This window comes from Aphelocoma coerulescens, chromosome 5 (assembly GCF_041296385.1).
Source record: "Aphelocoma coerulescens isolate FSJ_1873_10779 chromosome 5, UR_Acoe_1.0, whole genome shotgun sequence".
In the NCBI taxonomy this organism is placed as follows: domain Eukaryota; kingdom Metazoa; phylum Chordata; class Aves; order Passeriformes; family Corvidae; genus Aphelocoma; species Aphelocoma coerulescens.
Window position 1 is genome coordinate 63,680,398 of NC_091019.1, and position 19,037 is coordinate 63,699,434.

At 45.9% G+C, this 19,037-nt stretch overlaps 1 protein-coding gene across 4 annotated transcripts in view; it reads left to right on the top strand.

Annotated features, from left to right (window-relative positions):
• The window catches only part of SLC35F4 (solute carrier family 35 member F4), a 114,313-nt gene that overhangs the window by 56,512 nt on the left and 38,764 nt on the right, over positions 1-19,037 (top strand). The gene's annotated exons all lie outside the window — the stretch shown is intronic.

Here is a 19,037-nt window from a genome sequence, read left to right on the forward strand (position 1 = left end):
GGTTTGAATAGATCCCCAAGCTGCAGTGATTTTTCTCCTGGAAGCACTGATCCATACAGTTTTGAGTTGAGCACTGTGTAAGTTGATTTAAAAATGCATCCAGTTCTGGCTGCGGGCATCTGGCCTGGGGTGGAGCAGGGAATAGCTCAGAGGTCTGTGCTGCCCTGGCTCTGGTGCTCACTGCTGTGAGTCTCTGGAAGGGATGGATGGGTCAGTGGTCCTGAGTGCTCTGCAGTTGGAATGTGGGGCTGGGGCACAGATGGGTCCTATTTTCCCATGGCCACAGCAGTGGAACATCCTCATTATGGCTTTGCAGGGAGCAGAGGATGGGACTCGGGCAAGTTTTCAAACTGCCTGGTGATTTTGAGGTGTTGCACTTCAAAGATTGTTCCTTTTCCAGAGTTAAAGTTCCATTATCTTCTGACTCTCAGCCCCATTTCAGCATTCATAATGCACAGCTCCCAGATCGGCTGTTCTTGTTGGTTTGTTTTTTTTTTTTTTTTTTTTTTTAACAAAGCCTGGCTTAGGAAACGTCCCTTGAGACATCTGTAGAAGATTCTTGCTTGCAAAGCTACCAACTGATGTGCTCCTAATTATCGTAATCACGTTGTTTCAATGATGCCTCCAGCACAGAGGATTTTATCTTATCTTTGCACCTACAGGGTGTTTGTATTTGGATTTTCTTTGGAATGGGAAGTTGTGCTTAGAGTTTTGGAGTCTTCCAGCGGGGTGTACTCCCTCTTGCTTTAATAAAGGGTATATGGCCAAGGGAGAGGCAGTTTCTCTCTTTCCTGTCATGAGACACCCTGGAGAGCAGTGCTGAGGGTCAGGGTGGGATTTTCTCAGGCCTTTACAGGGTTCACTTGGGTCTTGCTGTAATTGTCTTGTTCTTCTGGCACTTTTAAGTTTCACACTGACCTTTAAATTGTGAGTATCTTTTTGGGGCTGACTAGAATAGTTTTGGGGTTGCTTTTGGTGTGGTTTGTTTGGGTTTTTTTTCCATTTGAGACATTAGGGCAGGAGGAGGAAGAGGACAGGCTTGTGATGGAGTTACTGGGCAGCAGCTGAAGCCTCAGTTCAGTTCTGGTTGCCTGCCGTGCCACATTGGCTGGCATTAAACCCAGATATTTGGGGCCAAGTTCTAAATCCAGCAAGGTGAATATTAGAACTGCCGTCATTTTCAGTGGGGAAATATTTTACTGTTTGGAGTTTTTTTTATTTATTTATTTTTTAATAGGAAGAAAACCTGAATAATTAAAAGTATCCCAGACTGTGGTCTTGTTTTCCATTCTCTGTTAGCTGCTATTTCTGATGCCTGTTTAAAAAACATGTGAAGCCAGGTTTCCTAACCTGGCACTGTTTCCTGCGCTCCTGATGCTTGCCTTGCTTAGAGATCAGTGAAGCAAATGAATCCAGAAGCTGAAAGGCTTTTGAGCCAGGCTCCTGGAGCAGAGCAGGTCAGGACTGCCAGAGATGGTGGCTTTTAGAGGGCTTGTAAGCACCAGAGCTGCTTACTCTGGAGGACTGGAAGGAAAACAATAAACTTTGGTTTCCCAAATGCCAGAAAAGTCAGCAGGAAACTGTTCACTCTGGTTTAGATTGCTTAGAGCAGTGATAAATAGAGGGTCAGTGTGCACATTAGTGGATTGGTGTAGGTGGTTAACATCGTTCAGGAGCTGTATTTTCAAAAAACAGCATCTCTGTGGTGCTTTATAACGTCACTGGTACCTTGATCTCCATGAGTCTGCTGATGCCCAGTTTCTTCCTGAGGGATTCAGCTGTGATGGTTTTGGGCTGGTTTTGGCTTTGTCCACTGATGGATCTCAGAGCAGTGCTCAGGAAGCAGTTGTCTGATTTTTTTCCTAGGCCCCTGTGAAGCAGATGAACGTCCTATGTCCCTCTGCCAGCGGAACTGTCCCAGTAATGTGGCTGTCACAGGGTCTGTGCATAGGACAGTGAGAGGTTTGAACCATGTCCTACCCAGGGATCCATTTTCCTGTGAGGACAGAAGAGAGTCTTTCCATAATGAGATATCCCTGTTAGTGCTGCAGCACCACAAGGTTCCTTCAAACCTTAATGATGAAAGGCAGAGTGAAGCACCAGCCTCTGGTAACAAGCAGAGCGCAGCACTTTGATGTTTTCCTTGAAGAAATCAAACGGGAAGTTACATTGACTCATGGGATTCACTTGCTAAGCACACATATATCATCATGGGTGGGGGGAGAGGGGGAGGTTTAGGTCATATATCAGGACAAGGCCCTTCCCCCAGAGGGTGCTGGGCACTGCCCAGGCTCCCCAGGGAATGGGCCACAGCCCCAAGGCTGCCAGAGCTGAAGCAGCATTTGGACAATGCTCTCAGGGATGCACAGGGTGGGATTGTTGGGGCCAGAAGTTGGACTGGATAATCCCTGGGGGTTCCTTCCAACTCAGGATATCCTATGATTCTCTGTTGGAGACTATCAAGAAAATCTAATGGCTTTGTGGAAGTCACAGTGGCCAGGAAATACCGTGTCTCTGAGAGCTGGCTGTGCATGGGACGGGAGGCTCTGTGCTGTTAATCAGGCACATAAAAATGAGTGAGGGCAGGATTCCCTTCCAGACCTGATCCCAAAGGGGCTGTCTAGAGGAGCCCAGCTCCTTCCATGGCCCACAGACTGAGGGTGCCTCAGCAGGACAGTGTGAGCTGTCCTGTGTGACCCTTTCCACAGGCATTCTTTGTGGGACTGTCCAGAGAAGTTTGGATGGGCATTTGGATGGCAAGGAGAGTCACTGGGAAGAGAGTCTCTGCCAGAGCAGACTAAACACTGCTTGCAGGGATGCCTTATGTGCAGGAAAATCCATCTTCAAGGTGTCTAAATATTGCTCAGTGTGTGTCCCTCCCTCATCAGTTAATTTACATGGAAACACCTTTTGGGATCAGCTGAGCTACATTTGTCAAACTTAACCAGCCTATTTGCTCATGTAAGGGCAGCAGTTTCCCACCTGGATTTTGCCCCCAAAATCCGTGGTGTGACCATTGCAGACATCCATTTCAGTGCCCCTGACAGCACAGCTGGAAATGCCTGCCTTGCTGCTGTGGGGAGCAGCTACATCCTGCCTGTGGCCACGTGTGACAGAATTAGCTCTAATCTCAGGCACACTTGGAGTGCAGCTTGGAGCACAGAGGGATGCTGGAGGAATCATTTCCAGCAGGATGCTGGAAATCCTGTTTGGTGGCAGACTTTGGGGGTCAATTTGCACTGGTTGTGGTGGCCACTGGGAGCAGGGCAGGAAGCCAAAGGCTCAAACTTGCAGTCAGGCAGAGTTAGGTTATCTCTGCAGGGCAGTGAATCTCTCAAGCAGATTGTGAAGTCTCTTCAGGAGGGTTTAAATAACAGGTCAAGCTCACATCATCCTCCTGCAAGGCTGAGTGGATCCTCTGCTGCACCAGAGAAATGGATCGAGTGACCTCTGGAGGTTTCTCGTTAGCCCTGTTTAATCATTCAGAGCTGTAGCTTTGAAGAATAACTTTTCTTGGGGGGTTCCAATTACATGAAATTACATTGCAGGTGCTGCCCTCAAGACCCCTTACAGGCTTAGTCTGGTTCTAGGCTGCAGTAGGGGTGGATTAGAGGAGAGAATTACGAAGGTGGTTCAGTGGCTGGGCCTTTTAGCTCCATACCCTCAGCATTGGTGGCCACCACCAGGATGTCTTGGAGAGCTGGCAGGCAGCAGAGGCAAGGTAAAATGTGTTTCACCTCACTTTTGTAGTGATTTGTAGGATTTGAGATTGCCCCTTGAAGCGTGATGCGTGTCAAACTGGTATTGTCACCATTGAAAACTTTCATATCAGTAAAATGCTCGTTTAGTTTGGAGTTTTGGCCACACATCCACACTCAGTGATTTGAATTTAACTGCCACATAGGTTTTTCTCAAATCATCCCACTAAATATTTCCCCAGGGCTAGTTCTGAGGCTTCAGCAAGGCTGGTCTAGGTGAGCTATAGTCTTGGTGTTCCACCCTTTAGGTCCAAATCCAGTGTTTCTTATGTGCTCTGGCTCACACAGTCTGTGTCTGTGATCTGCCTAAGAGGCAGGCAACTTCCATGCAGTATTTTTAGTGGATAAGTGACCAGTGAAAAACCCTAAATCTGGAAATAATTAAACTTCTACGTTAACTTTCAATGTCAGCTGAATACTCAAGGGAATTTTAACATGATGTATGAATAATTAACACCAGCAGTTTAAAGCAGCTTTCTTGCTAAGACTAAGCACTATGCAAAGGAAGTAAAATAAAAACACCCTTTAAAATTTCCTAAAGGGAAAAGGGAAAGTAAATAATTACTTAACCTTCTGAGACTGGTGAAATCAGAAACTTCCCTTAAAATTACACTCTCAATAATTTCATATTTTAATTGCCACAAAATGATGGAATTCAGTTACAATTCCCAGAGCAAATTGTAGCTGTGTCCCCCTGGTTGTGCTCATGTCCTTTCATGATTGTACATTTTAAAGGCAGAGGCCCAACATGTTGCAGTGTGCCTAAAAAATCCTGCTTTAAAAGTGAAATTACCGTTTCAAGGTAAAATGTCATATAAAAGCTTGAAGTCATATCCAGCTTTCCTGGAGGAGGAGTGTTGTTCCATTCTAGTATTTTTCTGAGCATTCATCACTTGCTTCTGTTGTGCCATAGGGATGAAGTAGATAACACTGGTAGGGAGAGAGTTGGAGCTGGTGCTGCAGCTTTCCATCTTTGTCTCTCGATTTTGTACGATTCAGGGTCTTGATTTTGCTCTCACCAGAACTCCTACTTGTCTTCTGTGCTCGAGTTCCTTTTAAAGCAAAACAAAAAGCACAGTTCTGCATTAAATACGTCACCAGGAGATTGTACTGCTATGCATGCTGATGATCATAAAGAAAATACTGAACAGATTTGCTTTAACTCTCTAAAGAAATTCACCTCCAGGCTGAATGCCAGTGTGAGAAATACTGGCTTTAAAAGGAGCAGTTTTGGAAGGTGATAAAGCCCTGGAAATAGGATGAAATTTCCAAATGCTCCAGAGCTACAACAAACAGCTTGTGGTAATAAAGAGTTGGCAAGGATAATCCCTGATTGAGAAGAGCTTCTAGAGGATGGAGCAAAATAAAGTCACTTATTATCAGTTTAAAGTCTGGCCTTGTTAGTGAAGTCAGTTTTTTCATGGGATCATAGAACAGTCAAAGGCATCTTAAAGACCATCCCATTCCAACCCCCTGCCATGGACAGGGACACCTTCCACTAGACCAGGATGCTCCAAAGGAGTTCCTGCTGCAGGGTTCCTTACCTGTGTGGCCAGGTGATTCAGAGAGTTTCATTTGATGGTGACTTGTATCTGGTTAGCATCTATCAGAGTCAATCTGCTCAGTGGAGGACAGCTCAGCCTACAAATCTCTTTTCTTTCTGTTGCTGCCTTTCAACAACAACATAATTCCATTTAATACATTCTTGGTGCTCAAAACTGAGAGGAGATGGGCAAAAATGGATACAAATGCATCTTGGCTATGATTCAGCTGGTTCTTCAAGTCCTCTGGATCTGAGGAGGAATTAGAAAGGGACAGTGTGTGTGTGTGTGTGTGTGAGAAGCCTCATGGAGGGAGTGCCAGTGAAAATACAGTGTTGTCATGTAGCTGTGGTCAGGCAGTCTGACAGCTCTGTGCTGCAAAAAGCAGGATAATGAGCACCTTTTCCTTCAAATAAGGGTGTTTTGGGCACCTTTGATTTCTCTCTCTCTCTCTGAATTTGTTCCTAGCTCTTAAAATATTGTTTTTAATTGCTGTTTTCTTTGGTATAATGAATAGTGTAGGCTCATAACATGTAAGAAAAGCTTTTCTCCCAGACTGGTTTCAAATGTACTTTGCAAGCCCAAACCCAACCACTTCATCAGGTGCTGAATTACAGCAATATGTCACCGCAGACTCTTTCTGTCTTCCTGCAAATCTATCCAGATACAAATATATCCAGTGTCTGCCCCAGAAACCGTGGGAAGCTGACTTCATTCTGGCTCCATTTGGCACTGCCTGGAGATGCTGATCCATGACCTTGCAGCCTGGAAAGCGCCTTGTACGAGCAGGAGGCAAGAAAAATAGGAGGCTGCAGCTTGAGATGGAGACACACTGCAGGTTTCCAGGGAATTTGTGGTGCAGGAGGGGTGTTTGTGCTGGGAGGTGAGGTGTCCAAGTGCAGAGGGTGGCTGGAGAGTGCACAGGTACCAGTGCCAGCCTTAGTGACACAAGAGGGAGCTATGGACTCTCCTGAGATGCCGCAGGGTTCACCCAGGCATGGAAACACGTGTGAACGGGCAGGAGAAGGAGCCTCCGGAGCACAGGAGCCTCTGGAAAGGCAGACCAGGCGTCTGCTGTGCTTGCCCTCCTAGGGTTGCTTTGCTCCTGGTTAACCCTAAGTGATCTGGAGAGGAGGTTGGAAGGGCAAACATCTTCCCCAGGGAATACAGATTAAAAATAGTAGATGGTTAGCACCTGGACTTGATGATTTAGAGGTTTTTGCCAACCTAAGTGATTCTGTGGTTGTTCCTGAATCTGATGCCATTGTGGAGATACGAGTTAGATGTGTGGAATTACACCTGCTGCCCGAGTGTTCAGCTTTACTGCTTATTCCTACCTGTTCATTTAAAACTACACCTGGCTGTAATTCCATGTCACAAACAGGCAATCCTCTAAAATTTGCATTATGTGAAGCTCTGTAGGCATCAGCTCCATCAGCAGAGCTTTCTGGAGGCTTCAGATCGGGTGCTGGGCGAGTCCAGGGCTATCACTAGTGCTTGGTACTCTGCAGATACTCAGTTTCCATATTCCCTGGCTCAATCTCGTTTTCTGGATAATAGCATTGCTCAAATTATCAGGTGGTCTGGAGCTCTGCATCCCTTGACCATTGGTCCATTCCCTGCTCTGTGTGTTTGCCTGTGCTTCTTCTCAAATATCCAGTGTGTTTTCACTTGAACGAAGTTGCTGCTTTCCCTCCCTGTCTCTTCTTTAAAGCTCTTTAAACACCTCTTGCATTTTTGTCCTCATTCTTGCCTTTCACCCCAGTTCCTGGGTGGATACTACGTGCTATACTTGATACAGTCTGAGCTATAAATAAGAAGCAGTTTGTTGGAAAGGAAAATTAGCAGGCCAGATTTTCTACCACGCTTCTAAATCTGTGCCCAGGCACCTCAGAGTGTGCCTGTCCTCGTTTCCCGAGGTGCTGAATCCTGTTGTTATCCTTGATTTCAATGGGGATTGGGTGTGCTCAGGACTCCTGGAAATCAGGTCACTTTTATATTTGGGTCCTGGGCATGGATGGAAGAGCCTTATCTCCACTGCTGTGTTATCAGTGGAGAGATTAAGTCATGGACAGATTGGAAGCTTGTTCCAGGTCAGTCCCTTACCAAGCAGCAGAGTGAAGTGGGGGGTTTGGGGAGGGAGGTTCCTGTATATGAAGGGTAGTATGAGATTCTCAGTGGGTGACTGTGGACTCACTGACATCCCTGTGGTGACAAATTGCAAGTTCTTGAATTCACATCCATCATTTCACTTTGAAATGTGGTCACAGGCTGGAATTGTTACCCTGATCTGAACACTGATGAAAGGGACTTGTCTGCAGATCTGCTGCAGGAATGTTCCTGGTGAGTTATGGCTGGAGGTAACCACAGAACTTCATCTCCCTGTAATTGTCCTAAAGTGGTGCCAGCTCCATTCTCTTGCAGTCATTGAAAGTGTTGCTGTCCATGGAATACAACAAGGATTCAGTCAGAAGCCTGAGTGAGAATTTTTTTAATAAGAATCTGGAATTTAGGCAAATGGAAGAATAAAGTTGTGGCAGCTCCATGTCTTCAGCTCAAATCAGATTGTCCAGCTGAGTGTGTAGCACTGTGTTACCACACTAATGAGCCCAACTAGAAATGCCCACAGAGAGAATTCCTGGTCTTTGATTTTTGACAGGCAATGAACTGATGAAAATCAGAACAGGGACAGCTTGGTTGTGCTCCTAAAAATGCACTCAGCTGTGGGCTGCTGCTGTTTGTGTTTTAAGTGTGTGCAACACGTGTGCATTACCTCAGTGATTAAGCTAATTGAAATCACAATTTCCAGCCAGCGCTACACCAATGCAAAGGGAGATACTTCAGAGGTGCAGATTTTCATATGGATTGCTTCCTGTACCAGGGAGCTGCTCCCCTGCTGCAGAACAACCACAATACAGCTGTTAATGCTGGGGGAAATATCAACTCTGTGTTTTTCCTTCCTGGGGCGGAGGAATTCACTGATGCCACCTAAACCCTTGCTGCTGTCCTGGCTGGGAACACAGGGAGCCTGGGCTGTGCTCTGACTCTGCTGTGGCCAGTGCCAGGTGTTAAAGCTCAGAGAGACTGGGTTGGTCTGGGAACCCTGCCTGGTGCTTTTCAGCCTGGTTTGGAGCCTTCAGCACATGCTGCTGGGCACCAAAGGATGGATTGCTTAGCAGCTCTGCAGCCTGCCCTCACCTTCATGCTTCCAAGGCTGCTGAGCCAGGCAGGTGTTGGGAAATGGGCCAGGAAACAATTAATCTTCTCTAGTTTAGGAATTTCTAGAAACACAGTAGGAAGATCATCAAAGAGTGACCCCTGTGGCTACTTTACCCATGCTGTGGCAGCTCATTCAACAGAGCATCATCAAGGGAGGTGATGGATTTGTTCTGCTGGAGTCTCCTTATGGGTTCATCTTGCTCTGGGATAAGTTGGGAAAATGGGTTCTGCAAGTGGAAGAAATACCTCACCAGAGTGCTGACATCAGTTTTGTCTTTCAGTCTGCTTTTTGCTTCAGTGTGGATTGCCTGGGAGCAGAATAAGAGGGAGCTGCAGCTGGACCTGGGAGGGAAGGGATGACAGAAGAGGGGCCAGTTTGATAGATCCTTGTTGACACTGCAAAGAGAAATACTTGCTTTACCTGCCACCACGAAAAATAGTTCTGGGCTTTTGACTGTGTTTTTGGCAGCTGTGCTTTTGTAATTAAATTGTGCCCCTGGTTAGGAAGGCACAGGTAGAGGATGATTAAAAGCCTCAGAGGATGTGGTTGCTGCATTTCTCCATTTACAGCTGTGTAAGCCAGGGCTCTGCTCTACAAAACCTGAACATACACAGAGTATCAAGCAGAAAGAGGTCTGCATGCAGAGCATCCAAAACAGCTTTTCTTTGTTAGCTCAAGAGCCTCCAGGTTCTCCCTCCAAGCCTCCTGTGTGCTCATATACCAAGACAAGTACTTGGCATCATGTTCCACTGCTCTGAGCTCTGCTGGAGGAAGAGCAGCTGCTTTAGTCTACATTTCCCAAGCCCTCTCCTAACACAGCTTTTCCCTCTTTGGAAAGAGTGTTTACATAGCTACTTTAAGCAAGCAGGGATTACAGAAAGAGGAGGTTAAAGCTGAATTTGGCTTATGGGATTTCTGAAAGCTTCCTCTGTTGCCAGCCCCCTCCTGGCAGTCCTTCTGGGATCCTTCAGGGTGGATATGGTCTGGTGGGGAACAGGAGTTCCTGAGCCTGGAACTCAGGAGCTTGTGCTCTTCTGGAAGGAATGAGGGCTGAGTTTCATGATCAATTTCCAGACTTAGTCCATGATGCCAAAGGGCTGGGCTGTGCATGCTCAGCCACTTGTTCTTGTCCTGTTTTTCAGCTCCCCTGTTACCCCAACAAAGCCATCACAAGGTTGTTTGGGGATCAGTTTCAAAACAACTTTCCTTTTGCCCGTGTCAGAGCCCAGCTCAGCACCACTCCTCAGCTAACAAGACCAAGTGCAAGAGGCTGCACCTGGGTTGAAGCAATCCCCAGATTCTTCTATACTTTGATATATTGCTTTTGGCATCCAGGAGAGTCATGTTAAACACCCCGAATCCCACAATGGAAAGGGCAGGGGACTGGGGAATACATGTAAAAGAGAAAGGATTGGTGAAAGAACAAGTGGAATGAAACCCTTGCAACATCCTTTTGCAGTAATTAGGTAAGTTAATGCTGAGTTGCTTCAAACCCCAGGAGAGGAGAGCTGGAGAAGCTCTCCTGGAATAGGATTCCTGGGAGCAGGGAAAACCATCCTGGATGGCAGATTTACAGCATCAAACCAGTTCAAAATACCATTGGTGGGACAATCCCTGAGGGAAAAGCTGCTGTTCAGATGAGAGCATGCTGTGAGGGAGGTCAGCCAGCTCCACTTGTAACTGAGCTTGAGCAGAATGGGGTGACTTGGAGGTCCTCAGGGTAAGTTCACTGGGCACTCTGGATCATTAGAGCAATTTTTGTGCCCTCTAAGTACAGATCTGAGTTTCTGGGTGTGCTGCAGCACTGCAAGCCTGGAAGCTGAGGAGGCTCGAGTGAGCATGACCCATGGAGACCTGGTTTTCCCTTTTTCCTTTTTTTTTTTTTTCTTTTCTTCTTCATGCTCTTTAAATTTTGGTGGAGAGAGTAAAAAGTGTGTTCAGTCTGAGCCTGCCAGGAATCTGCACTTGTACCAAGTTCTTGAAGAGAGAGGCCTACAGGCATTTTATGTGCATGAAAAACTAATGCAAGGTTTTCTTGCTGTCAAGACACATCTGTAGGAAGCAGAAGAGTCTGTGTGCTCTTCCAGGGCCTCTGCACCATATTGCTGCATTCCCATTATTCCTGGAGTGCTGCTTCCTGATGGGAGGGTGTAGCCAGGTGGGGGTTGGTTCCTTCTCCCACCTAACAAGTGACAGGACCAGAGGAAATGGCCTCAAGTTGCACCAGGGGAGGTTTAGTTTGGGTATTAGGAAAAAGTTCTTCACTGAAGGGGGTGGTCAGGATTTGGAACAGGCTGCCCAGGGCAGGGGTGGAATCACTGTCCCTGAAAGTACTCAAAAACCATGTGGATGTGGCACCTGGGGACAGGGTTTAGTGGTGAACGCGATGATTCTGGTCCCAATGTTCTTTGAGGTCTTTTCCAACCTTAATAATTTTATGATTCTGTTATTCTATGATTAATCATGGTCCCTCTGTCCCCCAAACAGCAGTTACTGGGAGGAGCCCTTTGGTGCAGTTTTTGGTGCAGAGAGCAGGATGTGGTGCCTGTTCAGGAACGCTGGAAATCAGCTGTTGTGCTCTGATTTACTGCATGGCTGGTGCAAAACATTGCCAGGCAGTCATCAGGGGGAAGAAAAAAGGTCTTTAAAAACCCCCATATTTTAACTGACATGGATTCCAGGTGCTGACCTGGTGCTTTTTGGAGAAAAGGGGCAGCCCCTCCTTAGGTATTTAGAAATAAGAGCTGAGTGAGTGACTCAGTCCCACAGGCTGTGGAAAGCTGTGCTTCCCCTGCTGAGTCTCTCAGGAAATGTGTACTTGACCTGCTCTGGCCACACCTGCCCATTCCTGCCCACTGATAATCCATGGCATTCAGGTCCTGTGAGCAGAGGGTCATTTTGGGCTTGAACGTGCCAATAGTTAGCAGGGGATGTAAGGGAACTCTTGGGTGCCAGATTAATTGTTGGGGACTGAGTCCTATAGCACAGGTTTGTTGTGCATGGGGCTGCCAGTTTCTCCCTGGGAAAGAGACATTTCAGGTACCCCATAAAACCACATTACTAAGAGGTATCGTCCTCCTCAAGAAATGCAGGATCTCTCCAGGAAAAGCCTGTTTCACTTTTGCTTCCCATTTTCTGATATATCACAGAATGGTTTGGGTTGGAATAAACTTTTTAAGACCATCCAATTCCAACCCCTGTGCCAAGGGCAGGGACACCTTCCACTATCCCAGGTTGCTTCAAGCCCCATCCAACCTGGCCTGGAACGCTGCCAGGGATGGGGCAGCCACAGCTTCTGTGGGCACCCTGTGCCACGGCCTCCCCACCCACCCAGGGAATAATTTATTCTTAAAATCCAATCTAAATCTCCCCTCCTCACTCAGCTTTTAATATATGTTTAGAACAGAGTCCAGGTCCCTCTCTCACATTGGAAAACCATCACCGGTCATGAGACAATGTCTGAGTCCTGTCTGCTCTCATCACACTGAGCACAGGACAATCCAGAGACTTGAGTAACTTGAGGAACCAGACTAATTATGGTGAATACTCAGCTTCGACATTTTCTTTGTGTCACGATTGTTTAATCCTCCCTTAATCCCCTAATGCTGCTCAGTGACTTTTCTTGTGCTATCTTCATTGTCTTGCTAATAAGATGTTGCACGTAGCAGAGATTTACACTGAAAGGTATTAAGGAGGATTATGTGAAGATTAGACAAGAAACACTCACAATAGGTTGGAGATTTCTGAGTACCCAAATTTTTAATTTCTGTAGTGCAAGGATTTTACTGGTTTTTTTCAAAGAATTCATAGAGAACTTCTCCTAGAAAACTAAAAAAGTTGCTACTGTTCAAAAGAATTCTCTTGAATTGCAGCACTGGTTGTGTTCAAGCTGCTACTAGCTGTATTTGTCATCTGGTTTTATTGTTTGGTTTTGGTTTTTTTTTCAAAAAGTGGACCCAACTTATGAGGGGGGAAAAAAAGAGGGGGAATTGAACTCCCATGGGATCTCTCTCTGCTGGACCAGGTGCACGTGAGCATCCTCCATGGTACCCCTGCTGATGAGTGCAGATGGACTTTGACACTCAGATCACAGATTTCAGAGGGCTCTGTAGGTGGTGGAAATTGTTTTGTGCTGAGCCTTTATAACCACAACTATTTAACCTCTAACTCTAAGGCCTGGCTGTGGTGGAGTAGGGCTGATGTCTTACACCTGAGATTTTGGGCTGTTACTTCACCATCAGTAAAACAATGTAGCTGGAATTTTGCAGGAGCAAAGGCACCCTTGCATTAGATCAGCACTCAAAATGGAAAATTAAAATACTTTAGAATAAAATAGCAGAAACCAAGGAGGAGTAGAGACTGTATGGTTAACTCTCAGAGCTACTGGAGATTAATCTTACTGTAGAACCAGCCACTGAATCGGGATTTGGTTACTCTGTCTTGCTTCAAAAGCTACAACTCTGTGTGTTGAGTGTCAAGCTGGGACACAGTGCTTGTGTCCTGTCCTGTGAATCCCTGATGCTCTGCCACAAGAGCCTTTCCCAAGACTTCACATTTGCCTCAAGAATCTTCTGTAATCAAGTGTCTGGTGCTGGTGGGTGTGAGGCTGTTTTGACTTTCAGGTATCCATTCTTTCCAAAGAAAACATAGAAATAATGAATAATAAATGGTACTTGCTGACAGCTTTTCTAACATTTCCTACCTGTCCTTAACAGTGGTCTTGCATTCCCTGTTCTATACAGGTTGGAAAACACCACCTGCAGTGATCTGAGTGCAGTGGTGGGATGCTTATCTGGGAATTCTGCAGAGCATCCTACCTCTGACACCCATTCTGAGCTCTCAGCAGGCTCCCTTCACCCCAGCTTTTCTTGTCAGCCCAGCTAATAATAGCTGGTATTTATTATTAGCACCTCTTTGTTATTAGCTCCATGAATACAGGTTGAGTGAGTCACAGAGTCACAGAGGGATTTAGGTTGGAAAATACCTCCAAGATCCTGCAGTCCAGCTGTTCCCCCAGCACTGCCAACCCACCACTAACCCATGTCCCCGAGTGCCACATCCACACAGCTTTTAAATCCCTCCAGGGATGGTGGTTCCACCAATTCCCTGGGCAGCTGTGCCAGTATCTGACCACCCTTTGGAAAATGTCCCTGTGCTCTGAGGTGTTCAACTCCATCCATCCTGGGCAGCCTGATCTGAAAATCTTCCAGCAGTGGGAATTTCCTGCCTGACAACATCTCATTTAGTGGTTCACTGTGCTCCTTGTGGAACAGCTGACCTCCTGTCCCACTGAACTTCCCATTAATGCAATTAAAGCCTCTTGGTCCTGGCCTTGTCTACACGGACATGCCTAATGAATCCTTTCTTTCGGGCAGGAAAATGCACATGAAGACGACTGGAACTAGATGATCTTTAAGGTCCCTTTCAACCCAAACCATTCTATGATTTTCTGTCTCTCCTTTGTCTTGTTGAAGTTGTTTGATCCCACTCACAGATGTGGGGGGTTTTTTTAAGGCTTCTGATCAGTCTGATCCATTTTCACATCTTTACTGAAACTTCAGATCCTGCTTCAAAAGCTCTGGGAATTCTGCACCCGGCCTTTAGAATCAGAAGGGCTGGAAAAGGTAATGCTGCACCACTAACATGGCAACAAACTTCATCTTATGTTGTAATTTTTCCTAAAAATTATTTCTATTTCTTCGTCCAAGGAACTTTCTGATGTCATCTGGAGTGGTAGGGGTTGCAGTGTTGGATGATGCAAGTTCCTACCCCTACCACAGAACCTGCCTAGACAGGAACATGCTGGTGGCTAAATTTTGGGACTGGCCAGCCCTGTATTCCTAACCTGCTATGCAATTCTGATTTATGGAATTGAAAGAAGCCCTAAGCCATCTAATTAACTGCTGGCTACCCAAATAGATAGCAAATACGAGGAGTGATTTACTGTCACACTGACATGCTCTACAGTCACGATGACAAGCACAAAATGGAAGTTTTCTCAACTCAAATGCTCTCTTGTGATACAGAAGAGGCACTTCATAATTGCAGAACCAGAAAATGGAGACAGCTTATTTCACTCCTGGCAGCTTTGTTAATAAAACATTGGGAAGGCAAATAATTATCTGACATGCAATTACATCTAAGCTGTTTTCCTTGGGGAAAAAAAAAACCCACAGTAGAAGTGTTTGGCGTCTGATTTTATTATCCTGTCTGGGAAGACTGTATTGGATATTTGGAATGGATACTCGATTTATGCTTTGTTATTGAGCAGATTGAGCACTGGTTGTCTACTTGGGTTGTGTTTTACTGCCAGGGAGTTTCAGAGTGGCCAGGGTGAAGTAGGAACTTTTCTCCTGAACTCTTAAACTTGGAAAGAGTTTGAAATGCAGGTTGGGGAATGCCCAGACTCTGGTAGTTTTCCAGAAGCTGGTGGCCTTGCTGTTTTGTCAGCACTTCTCAAATGATCAGATCACAGAACCAGAGAATGGTTTAAATTGGAAGGGACCTTAAAGGTCACCTAAATCCTTCCAGCTCGAGCAGGTGGGGTGTGTTGTAGGGAGTCTGGTGAGCTCTGCTTTGTCAAATGAGCTCTGTGCATGCTCCAGGTGAGGTTTCTGTGTGTTCCCCATGAGCTTCTTGCTCTTCACCATGCCTGGCTGTGGATAAAGCCACTAAGCTGAAATTTATGACTGAATACTAAACATATTTTGTCTCCAGGATTAGGACAGCAGGATCCATCCAGCCTGGCAGAGGCTCTGAGGCCAGTAACGCTGTGTGCCTGAAATAAAGTTCCTCTTGAAGGAAAAATTTCCTTTTTGGGATTTCATTGAGCAACTTTCTTTTCCTTCTGATTCTTCATATGAATGAGTTTCTAATGCTGGAGGTAACTTTTAGTATTTTTGTCAGCCTGAAATTACAGAATCACAGGACGGTTTGGGTTGGAAGGGACCTTAAAGCTCATCTCATTCCAACCCCCTGCCATGGGTAGGGACACCTTCCACTAGACCAGGTTGTTTGGGGTCCATCCATATTATTTTTCTTAAAACATCAAAATATTGAAGATGCATCAAAGTTGATAGGTTTGCTGTTTCCATGAAACGCTGGATGACTTTTATTGAAATTGAAGAATCTCTCTCCATGCTCACAATTAATATTTTTTCATTCCATCTTTAATTGCATTAAAAGTTTAATATTTCTTGCTGTATGGATATTTCCATCTTCCAGCAGAATAAAAAGCCTAAGAAGCTGCTTTGCCAGCTCTGGAGGCATCAGCTTGCACCTCGCGATCCTTGCGGGCGGGTGGTTTATGTTTCAAAATTCGCATGGTTAAGGAAAATCTGAGGTTTATTTTAATTGAAAATTTAATCCTTGTGCTTCCCAGGGACACTCTGGTTGTCAGGTCTATAAAATCACATAGTAAATTAAAAGCTTTCCAAAGGCACTGTAGCAGAAGATGTTGCTACTTTCAAGGCAGTTGAGTGCTCATGGAGGGAGGGGGTGGAGGAATCATCAGATATTTTGTGATTCCTTTCCAGGTGCGTGTTCTTAGGCCCTGAGGCAGAGGGGAAGGAGCTGGACAAAGCAGGGTCAAGGCAGGACTTCCATTGGGCTGGGGCACCAACATGTGATGTAGCTGATGCAGTTGAAGACATCTCTGCTCGTTGCAGGGGGTTGGACCAGATGAGATTTAAAGGTCCCTCCCAACCCAAACCAGTCTGTGGCAGAGGACCTGGCCACTGGTAGCCAAGAGACCACTGGCTGTGGGTTGTCTGAGTGTTTTGGGCTGGTTTCAGTGGCGTGGGAGCTGCACATCTTGACATTGTCATCTTGGAGTGGATGTTTAGCTGATGCTGTTTATCTTATTTCCAGGAATTGCCTGCTAGGGGAGGCTAAAAATAGATCACATTGTGTTTTTCTGTCTCAAAATCAGGGTGAGCATTAAAGAGTGAATTCTTGGACTGATTTACTGAAAATAGCAACCCATGTTAACACAAACCAGAGATCAGTGTATAAACATGCAACCCCCAAGGGTATTAAAATTTCTTGAGGTTTAGTAGGTATTTCTTGCAGTCATTAGGTGAGATTTTAGAGAGTTACTCTGCTTCTTGGCAATTGCAAAATACAGGAAATTCTGAATAAAGTTCATTTGGTGCCTGAGAGAGCAAAGCATAGGAGACTGTAGTGTGCCTTCAGTGTAAAAGTTCTCAATTAAATCATAGCTGCTTATGAGGGGTCAGTTTTGGATCTGGTTTAGCATCTTTGGTGACATGGACAGTGGGATTGAGGGCAGCACTGAGGGAGAAGGTGTCAGCAGTCCTGCCTACCCCATGTGGTTGTGGCACACACTGGTGGGGCTGGAGGACCCTCCCCTGCCTGGTAGATGGTGATGGAATGCTTTGCTGATATTCTTAGTTGCTGAGCAGGGATATCCAACCGTTTTTAAGCCAGTGAGAGTTCAGACAGAGTAAGTAATTCAGAATTCGATTCTTTAAAATCCATATAACGTGACTGGGCACAGCAGTGAGGTGAAGGGTTCTTTTCTCTGCAAGCCTTGGACGTTGTTTTGGATTGAATAGTTTGAATCAAGTAGCATTTGCTGCATGCTTCTGATTTTGCTAGAAGCAAGTAAAAGTTCAAACTGAAGTCTTGACTTTGTTATACATAAAAATTCCTTTGTAGGATACATCTGTTTTGATCTCAGTTTGACTGTTTGTCTCTTCTGCATCTTGCATCTAATTTGTATTCCAACAGGATAAAATGAACTTGGTAATGGCCTTTTAGCTTGTCATCTTAAAACACATGCTCAGCCTGGAAGAGACAATAAAAGTCATGTTTATGAGAGTCTTACAGTCTAATGATTGGGAATGGACTGACCTGCCGGCTGCAGGGACATATGCAAAGTGGATTTTAGATGGATCTTTTAGTTAGTGGTGTCAAAACTAGCAAACAGCACAGTTTTGAATCTGAGCACTGTTCTAAAATCAATTACAGTCAAAGAAACACTTCCATGTCTTTATCAGGCATTCACACACTGTGCTTCCCATTGGGAGCATCTGCCCTACCCAAGGTGTCTAAAAGCTGTATGACCAGGTGGGAGCAAGTCACATCACTGCTGTCACAGCCAGGGGAAGAAGTGTGTGCCTTCAGAGTTACTAATATCAGGTTATAATACACCTGTAAGAGAGGAAGTTGTGAGTTGTCTTCTAACGTTACCAGTTTCTCACTACTCACCACATAAAGATATTGGCATGGCTGATTCAAACTTTGGCATCCAGAGTTCAGTGAGATGGATCTCGTTACCACCATGGAAACTCAGTGTTGCCTGTACTTGTGCAGCTGTTTTCCTTTAGCAGTGATGGTTTGCCCTCCCTGGGTGTGTGATACCACACCTGTCATCTTCTCTGGATCAGAGAAACCTGTGGTTGCCTGGAGTTCAGCTCCAGCTGTGATGTGGGTTGCAGCTTCAGTGAGAAGAGTAAATAGCCTCTCCTTGTGCCGTAGGTCCCTAAAATATGTATGACTAACTAGTGCCAGCAGAGCTGGGGTAAGCCAAGGAGCAGAGCATGTTTTGATGGCATCAGCCCCTCTGTGCTGGGAGCGTGCAAGGCTTGTTAGCGGATGTGATTCAGCGCTCCTCGGTCCTGACTCTGCTGCCAGTGCTGGTTTGCTGTCTGGTTAGTGAGTCAGCAGACTTGCAGCTTCCCCCTGCCCTTGTCTGGATGAATTTTACTGAGCCCGGGGACAGAGGCTGCTGCAGGCAGCGCCTGCGCAGGGAGGGCAGCGAGAAGCGAACGGGATGTGGCTCAGAGGCCTCCAGCCACGGCGACTTCTGGCTGGGATGAGGAATCTGTCCTGAGCCACACCTTATTCAGTGATTTCCTTTTACAATAAAGCTGGGGCAAGGGAGTGGGTATGTCTGTCTCCAGAGCTTTGGTGAGTGTCCCAACAGTTCTTGCCTTAACTGGGAGCAAGTGTGGAGGGTGTAAGCCTGCAGCCTGGGTTATCTTTTACACTGTGTAGTTACACTGCTGTGATTCACACTGCAGGCTTCCTTGGCAAATAGGGACTCCTGAGTGAAAATAATTGGATATGTAGATGATTCTAGAATCATTTAGATTGGAAAACACCTCTAAGATCAACAAGTCCAACCATTCCCCCAGTACTGCCAAGCTCGTCACTAACCCATGTTCCCACATATCACATCCACACATCTTTTAAATCCCTCCAGGGATGGTGACTCAATCATTGTCATGGGTAGCCTGGTCCAGGACTTGACAAGTCTTTCCATGAAGAAATCTTCCCTAATATCCAATCTAAACTTCCTGTGGTTTAACTTGAGGTTATCTCCTCTTGTTCTGTTCCTTGTTCCCTGGGAGCAGAGCCCAACTCCCACCTGGCTGCACCCTCCTGTCAGGGAGGTGTGGAGAGCCAGAAGGTCCCACGTGAGCCTCCTTTTCTCCAAGCTGAGCCCCCTCAGTTCCCTCAGCTGCTTCTCATCAGACTTGTGCTCCAGAGGCT